Genomic DNA, 9837 nt, shown 5'->3' on the forward strand with positions numbered 1-9837 from the left:
AAAAGATTTAAAAAGTTAAAATCTACTAGTCCGGTCCTATACCCTTGGAATAGGAAATCGGACCACCTGGCCACCAGTTCTAATTTTAAGAATCGGGATCCGGACCTCGCCCTCTAGAGCAGGGAACCGGACCACCGGTCTAATGGGTCCGATTTGCTCCACCCTATTCTTATGTGGCACAACCAGCGCCGACCTGGATAACTTTTAGTAATGTGTTAATATTTTATCGATTTTTTATTTTATTTTTTATGATTTTTTTCTTTCCATTTTTTCCCTTTTTCCTTCCTTTTTCGTGTGGCCAGCCACCAGTCACAAGTGATGGAAGACCATCAGCCATGGCTAGCATGCGATAGCTTCACCTAGGCAAGGGTCACCCTCGCCCGCCACAACAAGGGTGAGGTTAGCCTCACCAAGGCCAGATTGAGCGAGAGAAGCCCTTATCGGGGCTCGCCCGACCAAGCCTTGCCTATGACGGGCAAGGTAACCCACTCAGCCATGGCCAATGGCCAACCACCAGCAAAAGGAAGAAGAAAGGAAAAAAAAAATAGAAAAAAGGAAGAAAATCAGAAAATATTAAAATAGTATTATAAATTGTCCATGTTTGTGCCTATTGTGCCACGTAAGATAATTGACATCCATGTTAATGAATTCCAACTAAAATTGACCGGATGGACTCAACCGACAAAATGTGAAAATATTTAGTACTCAATTGGCAAAATTGAAATGTTTAGGACTGTATTGGTAAAAGTGCAATAGGTCTAGGACTTCCTGGACAATTCTCCTTACTAGTAATAAAAGATATTTGAGTGGAAGTTGATCGACTGAATAAATGACATTCGTCCACAAGTATATAAGTGTGGATTTCTAGCTCAATCACTGGAGCATTAGATTAACTTCATATCATTGTGTTACGTTATGATAGGAAGAATTACCAAACAAATTTAAAACATATTGTAATTGTACCAATTCAAGTCAAAACTTTATTTATTTATTTATTTTGCCAATTGAATCCTAAATATTTTGCATTTGTACTAATTCAGTTCCCCCAGACAATTTTGGCCAGAAATCGTTGAAGTGGTGCTACTCGCGCTGATGTGGATAATTTTTAACTTTATTTTAATATTTTTTTTCAGATTTTTTCTTATTTTGTATTTTGATTTTTGTTTTTCTTTTCTTTTCTCCCTTCTTTCTTCCTCTAGTAGGCAAGGTTGACCTCGGCCTCTGGTAAAGCTCGCACCCAATCGATCACTATCAAGGGCGAGGCTTGATGAGGTTGACCTCGTCAGCCTTCACCTCTAATTGGCCACCGAGGTTCGTCGACCGGCAAGAGGAAGAAGGAAGGGAACAAAAAAAAAAAAAAGGAAAGAGAAAATAAAAATAAAAATAAAAATAAAAAGTAAATAAATAATTCGATAAAATATTAAAGTTCTATTAAAAATTATTCGTGTTAGTGATTTTCGGCTAAAATTGGTCGGATGGATTGAATTGACACAAATGCAATGATTAATACTCAATTAGCCAAAAAAAAATTTATGACTGAATTGGTAGAATAGATTTAGGACTTTTTTAGTAATTTTCTCAAGCATGTACAAATGACGCTGGCTCACCCAACCAAATTCATGCTTGAAGTTCTTAACTTAATTTGGAGCATCATATGCAATCGGTCAGGAGCGTTGCTCAAGCGGGACTTGGGTACTGGATTTGCTTGAACGGAGGCAAGTTCACTTCTACTATCGGAGAATCTTAAATTAGCCCGCCACATGAATAGTTCCGGTCACGGCAGGTGAACTATATAAATAAATAATTGGGGAAACACCACCAAAAACCCTAAACTATCTATACTCACTGTGATGCATTTATCTTAAATTTTTTTCTTGTGACACGAAAAACTCCAAACTTGTATATATGTAACACATTTACTCCAAACATTTTTTTATGACACAAAAAATCCCAAACTTATATAAATGTGACACATTTATCATAAATTATTTTTTCATGGCACAAAAAATCCCAAACTTATAAGCATGTGACACATTTATCCTAAATATTGAGGTAAATGTATCACACGAATACAAATTTAGGATTTTTAGTGTCAAAAAAAAGTTTAGGTAAATATGTCACACTAGTATAAGTTTGGGGTAAATATATTACACGGATAAAAGTTGGTGGGTTTTAGTGTCACAAAAAAAAAGTTTAAGATAAATGTGTCATAGTGATAATTTTGGTTTTGGTGACTTTTTTCCTAAATAATTTCATGTGGAGCTATATACGGGGAAAAATGTATTGAACCATGGTGTTAGGAAAATGGGTTGAAATCGAAGAGGAGCACAAAATAGGACAATGATGATGACGAGTTTGATGCCAAGGAGGGGTTGTTGGGATGATGCTGCCGGAGTAATGACAAACGATTTTGGGGGGCCAAAGTTTTTATTCCTCGGCCGTCCAATGCGGGAATCTCTTGACTCCATTCTCCAACGCACTTCTCTAATGATGCTCTAATTGGCCACTTGTGTGTGTATGTCTTAATATAAATATGGGGCTTTTGTCTCATCTTTGTCCAACCAAATGTCCCCAACCAGGACTTCATGATTAGATGGCTTGGCAATAGATGCTCTCTTTTTCCCCCTTCCTTTTGTAAAGTCATACTAATAAATGCTTCGGAGTATTTGTTACGCATGCTAAATGTATAAGAAATTACGTTTTTAACGTATCGAGTTTATCTACCAGAAGAACTGTCGATATATTTAAAGGTTTCTAATTTCATTCGTCGTTGGCAAGATGACTAGGAAGGGGGTAACTTAGTTGGGCGTCCTTGTCGGTTCCGAGTATATTCTTCTCATATCTCTTCCCTTCTTCCAAAACAACATGTTGTTTTGAGCTTGAGGGAGCTCAAGTGCATGTGTGGCGTGGAGACGTGGGCGGGCACCATGTAGACGGCCAATGACACCTGCTTGAACGGGCTTGGGGTCGGGTTATGGACAAGAAACACCAAAATTTCATATATGTAAGGTGCATTTATTTCTCAAAACATGAATTATTTTGAAAATACTATTCTAAAATGATCGCTTGTATCGCATCAAATAACTAGTTTATTAAAATTTTTTTCATTATCCACAACAATTTACGTCTAAATATTTTTATGGACAATAAGAATTTTTTTAGTTCATTCATTTTGGTAAGCGATACAAGCAATCATTTTTAAGAAAATATTTTTCAAAATCATTCATTTTCCTTGAAACAAACAAAGCCTTATACTAGAAATTTTCCTCAATAGTCAATTTTGAAAACATTATCCTAAGTCAGCCTAATTTAAATTCTTTCCCCATAGAAGGCTTATGTTCTTTTGCTAGCACTATATTGGAGCAAAAGCTTTTTTTCTAAATGTTTTCTAGCATAAAAAGAAATTCACACCTCCTATCCACAACCACAGTCTCCCCAAATTTCCAATGGGCCAAAATCAAGCCCTAAAGCCCAGTAATCATTTTCTCGTCAGGCCCAACTGGCCCAACCATCTCCTCCTTCTTCCCTCCCCTGCCTTTCGCTCACCGCGCCAAAACAGAAATCAGACATGCAAACACTGTAGCTTCGACTTCGAGGTGAACGTCGTCGACAGTGTCTGCGATTTTTCTTATCAAACTCGATCGTATTTCTCAACCCCAAGTTCGCAAATCGCGTCAACATTTGAGCTCGCGAACTTGCGAGGAATCGGGAGAAATGATCTCTGACTCTTCCTCTGCTTCAATGGCCAACACGAGTCACCTCTGTTCTTAGCTTCCGCAGAACTATAGCTCCAACCTTCCGGAGTACATGGCACAATAAATGTCGAGTCCCTAAAATGGATTTCACATAGTTCATCTTGGGCTAGAGCTAATGATCTAAAATGGATTGAATATGATCTTTGCACAGGTCCACAAAGACCATTTATAGTTGGGCTTTGATGTTTTATACCCATCTTGATCTGTTTTTAAAATTGTAAGTGATCCATATACAAATCGAGTTGAAAAATGGGCCCATGTTGACAAATTTAAACAAGACATACAAATTGCTGCACCTTTCGACTTGCCATGGCCATCATTAGGAACATCCTTAGCTTCCGACCAATTTATGCACGGAAAGCCAACCCTATTTTTGGAGATCTTCTAAAATGATATCCATCTCCCATCCCTAGATTCCTAGCAAAACCTCATATCATTCACACGATCCAGTTGTACCGACCATTCTCCATCTCACACCTTTCAACTTGGTACACAAGTCCCACTTTTTAGCCCATATGAATGTGCAAGAAACCGAACCATGACATGACTCTCTAGGATTGCGGGTAAGGGTGATACCCACCATGTAACCTGGAATTGGACTAGGCGGGGTCAGTTTCTAGTTTATGAAACAAAGAATTAGCCCCTCGATCCTAGAATTGGATCGACCGGTTCGGGTCGGTTCCAAAGTCAGTCCCAAAACTAGTGATTTACTCTTTGTTTTTTTATTTTATTTCCTACAAGGGGGAGTTTCCCAAAATTAAAACAAAAAAAGCATTATTTTTTATTTATTGTTTATGATCAAGGGTGCATCGCTAATTGATGATCGACTAGTTTTCCACTGGATTTTGTAATCGTTACTCTATTACATGGCATCATATCTAACATCTACAAACAATAAAAGGATTTAAACATATGGACAAACGGAATTACCAAGGAATTCTTAGGGTTAGCTTCTATATAAGGAAGTCAATCCTCTATTTCATTGAAGATTGAAACGTAATATACTAATCTAGGGTTTATGTCAAAAGATATATATTTTTTTAATTCTTAGGGTTGGCTTCTATATAGGGAAGTCAAAACTCTATTTCATTGAATATTGAAACGTAATGTACTAATCTAGGCTTTATGTCAAAATATAATTTAAAAAAAAAAAAGTAATATGGGCTAGTCCTCTTGTCCGGTTCGGTCGGTTCGGTTCCTTATATGGAACCGGGAATTAGACCGATTATTCTTAATTTCAAATTTTTGGAATGAAAATCACCCATAGCAGGAGTCGATTCGGTCCGATCCTAGTCAATTTCTCAGGTTGGACCAAACCGATCCATGCCTCTAACTGTGGGTGAATGGTCGTTTTCCGCTGCTTCTCCTCTTTTTGTTTTCCCCTTCTTTTTTCAGGGCTTACTTTTGTTTTTAATTTGATTGGTTAGGTTTGATGTGGATATCACATGACCTTCGTACGCAACAAGAGTTATTTTATGTGGCGAATGTTTCCCATTGACATAATTATAGGTGAATTGAAGAGAGATGAGGATTTTAAAAGTGAAGGTCAAATATTAGTTGAGATCCATAAGCATATTAAAGTATGATCGAGTCGTTCCACCACATCAATCACGCCGTCGATACATAGAATTCTTTCTTGTCCGCATCAATTTTCGGACAAATAACCATAGTCTTATATTGACTTTTCAAATGCAACATTTTCTTTTATTAAATAAAACGCATAATATTTTTTTTTTTCTTCTCCCACCTCCTTCTGTGAACAATAGTTGACCTTACACAGGCTTAAAAAAAATCAGCACGAGTTAATCATACCAAAAAAAAAAAAAAAAGAGAATTGACCAGACAAGCTTCCGCTTTACGCGCCTTGAGCTCTGCGGGTCCTCTGCTAATTAGATGCTCGTACATTTGCATTAATTACGTGTACGCACCCAATTCAGTTCCGTTCACCTATGAATTTTCTTCTGAGATATGCGAAAGCCTTTTTTTTTTAATCAAAATAACATTTCATTTCATCCACTCTTTCAAAATACAAAAGAATCATTACAATATAAATTGTAAACCAAAACAAATCCCAAAAAAACAAGCTCCAAATATCAAGAGAAATCATTAGAACAAAATAATGCGCAAACTCTTTTAATAAACACGATTTTATATAACGCTTAAACACGCGGGGCATCAAAATTAAAAATTACTTCCAGATTTTGTTTTCTATGGTTTGTAAATTAAGTAATTAGTTGCATATGTCAGACTTTTCACATCATTCACACCGAAAAATAACCCATTGTAGTCGATGTGCAATTGAAGCTAGTTGATATGAGCAAGACTGATTGATAGAAGTTGTCCAAAACATTGGATAATCGGCTACTATGTATCATGGATGGAGATCGAGCAATGTAGCCATCCGCAACGAGACAATATTGGCAATGGCGGGTAGTCAAAAGGCGATCGGCAAGACATGTCGATGAAGAGTGCGATGAGATGGCCATCTCAAATTGGCAAAATGTTGGATAGAGAGGAGAACACGAGAACTATGATGCCGCTTATTGAAGACAAAGATTCGGAGGAATGGTTAAGTAACACAGTGGCCTTGCGATTTGTAACCGCTCGTACATAAGATCGGCTTGGGAATGGGGGCCTATAATCTCGAGGGTTCATGTGAATTTGTACATAGAGTAGTAATGAACGGTTCCGATTAATGCCATGCATACATTGCAACCCCTCAATCACTATGCACGTACGTTCCAGTATTTCCTAATCAGTTTATTAATGCAATGTCTTTTATCTTTAACTCTTGTTCTTTATATCCAGTAATTTATTCTAGAATGGATATCCATTTTTTCCTATAAAGTCAAGCGAATCCCCGTTCAAAATTACCATAACCTATGATTTAGTAAAAATGAAAGACAAACTCTTGGTGAAAGATATTTTGCTTTCCGAGTGAATCAATACATACCCTAAACATTAGATGGTAGAACAGTCGTGTTTTTTTTTTTTCCTTCAATAAATTGTAAGATGTGATAAATTGCACATAATTACTAAGAATTTATGCGTATACAACTAACGCATATATAAACTAAATTTATATGAGATTTCGTGGGATCACTGCCAACTCTTCTAAAAGCATAAATCACTCTTTAGTTTGGTTTTTTTGTCTAATACTATGCATGAAAATATTTAATTGAGGAAACAAATGAAGCTTGAAAAGGTTTGAACTCATGGCTTCTTACTATGATACCGTGCTAGATCTTGTTAGACATTGCTAACTGTTATAAAAACTTAAAATTTTTAAATATGAAAAAAATTGTTTAAAATTTAATTAATTGTAGCTAAATCTCTTGATGCTTAGTCTTGTCAAAAAAACCAGCCTTTGAGTATTGCTTTATAAATTAGTAGTGAACATTGCAAAATTGCATCTCCAATGAACCAACGATGGAGATGCACCGGATGGCTAATTAACTATTGCTTGGGGATAGTGTGCTTTTCCATTTCAAATACTCCACTTCATTTAAAAGTTTAGATCAATATCCAAAGAGTTGGTCGAGTTGGTGATGACTTAACAAAAATCCTGGTAAAGTAATATGCTCGATCTCTCGGTTAGATTCCACTTTGGCATGATCTCTGTGGGTAGAATCAAAATTAAAAAGTAATTCCCTACGAACCTCCGTTATTGATTGAAGAAAACATGGCAAACCTTTTATACTTTTGTCAATTTAGTTATAAGCCTTTTTAATTTGTCATTTCAAACATAAACCTTTGCATTTTTACCAATTTATTCTATTTGGCCAAAATTGATTGGGCATCGGCAAAGTGCGGTCGGAGTTGACGTGGCATGGCGGGCAATAATTATAATATTTTGATATACTACGCTTTTTGTTTTGTTTTCCAGTCTTCTCTTTTTCAATGGCCAATGAGGATCGCGAATCACCAAATTAAAAAGTTAATTCCTTCCCGAACCTCACCGATGATCTAGGCAAGGCCAAAATGTCAAAAGTCTAAATTTTTTGTAGGCTAGTTCGCCCAAGGTAGGGCTATATAAGACCTTTAAATTTGAACAATTCAATACAAACTAATAAGACAAAAAATTTGCCAATATTATTATATTTGGCCAAAATTGGCCTGGGCATTGTCGATGATTTCGGAGCAATTTTGATCAAAAAGACGGAATTGACACAAATGTAAAAAGGTTTAAGATATAATTTTTAAACTTAAAATGTTTAGAACTAAATTGGCAAAAATGCAAAAAGGTTTATGACTTTTTTAACAATTTTTCCTATTGATGGGAATGACCAGTTTCGATCCAAAGAGGTGATATACTCCGTTTGGTGCGAATCTCAAACAAAAAATATCATTAAACACATGTTACAATACACCCTAAAAAAGAGGAAAGAAACAAAATTCTACAACTCTCATATACTACGTAAATTTGACTAAGAACAGAAAGTTAAAGGCGATATTTATCTTAATTGTGATGCCCCGTGTGTTTTAGCGCATATAATTCGTTTTAATTTAATAATTTTTTGCATAACTCTGAAGCAATTAGTGTAAAAATCTCTTGCAGAATGCAAAATTTTAGTAACCGTACATTTTAATTGACAGAGGACTGAAGGTCTCAAGGCGCGTGAATTAGATAAACTCGAAATGTTTAGAACCTTCGATTAGTTTTTTTTTTTAATAAAAGGTTTTCTGACTTTTATGAATGAAAGGTTACAACCTTTTCCGACCCTTCGATTAGTTTACGGCGTGCTTATCGAGAGCCGATTTTTTAACTTTTCAAATCGGGCCGAAGAGCCCGTGTAAAGTCAACTATTTGTTCACAGATCCGAAGGGAATGGGAGAGGGGGGAAAAATAATGCCACGGTGATGGCGGGGCGGGGCGGGGCTCGAAATGTTTGATAGAAGAAAATTGTTGGGTCTGAAAAGTCAACAAACAAAAACGATTACTTGTCCAAAAATCGACGAAGACGAGAAATAATTGCCCGTATAGATGGTGTCGCCGATGTGGTGCAACGACTCGGACCTCTTTTTTAGTATTGTTTCGCCCAAAAATGGTCCGCGACGGAGTACCTTTCGCCGAACGTCGTTTATTCGATTTTTATTAAAAAGAAATGGGATCCCGTGGTTATTCTAGACATGAGTATTAATGGATCATAAGGAACAAATATGCTTCGTCGGAAATTTAATCGACGACGAATCATAGAACACTTTATTGAAATTTAATCGACAGCAAAGTGTAATGAAAGAGAGATACAATATTGGAATTTAATCGGCAATGAAGTATCCAAAACTACAACTAAAGTAAGGGAATTGATACATATAGGAGTATAATGATGTGAAAAAAGATAACTTGTGAAAAGTAAAGATAAAAGTAAAGAATGTTGAGTTCTGTCATTGATTGAATGAAGTTTACAAAAAGTATGCTTGTGATATTTATAACCCTTACAAACGACGGTTGCACATAATGGTTACTGAATTTTAACAAATAACTTCCTTTCGGTGGTTAGTGGAAGTTATTGGATGAATGGATAAGACATAATCAACCAATCTTTCAGTGGTTCTTGGAAGTTACTTCACGAACAGATAAGACATAACAGATCAATGGTTATTTTAGTGTCGATAGCTCATCGTCGATATTGATGACTTTATGAGAAATTTCAAGATTCTCATTGGTAACTTTGCGTTATGTTACCATTAACTTCATCGGCGAGAGTTGTTGATTCTCTTCAAGTTGTCAGTAACTTTGTTCGTTATTGACGAAACTCCGCTCTTATCAGCTAAATCTAATACTTGCCGACAACAATCAAAAGTTGGTCATTTTTGGGTGTTAACAAATATGCTATGCATCTTATGGTGTTGATGGGAGATCCACATTAGATCTAGCCAACCAAAATTAAAATTAAGGGTGTGTTTGTTTGGGACGTGAATTAATTTTATGGATTTTTATGCATTTGATTTGCTGAAAATGATCAAGTAATGGAAAACTATTTACGATCAAAGAAAACATGCACACTTAAAATTAAAAAATGAATTTCTTAATTTGAAAAAAAAGGAATAACATTTTTTTGTTATTATAAAGTTTCTCCGA

This window comes from Rhodamnia argentea, chromosome 3 (genome assembly GCF_020921035.1).
Source record: "Rhodamnia argentea isolate NSW1041297 chromosome 3, ASM2092103v1, whole genome shotgun sequence".
Taxonomy (NCBI): domain Eukaryota; kingdom Viridiplantae; phylum Streptophyta; class Magnoliopsida; order Myrtales; family Myrtaceae; genus Rhodamnia; species Rhodamnia argentea.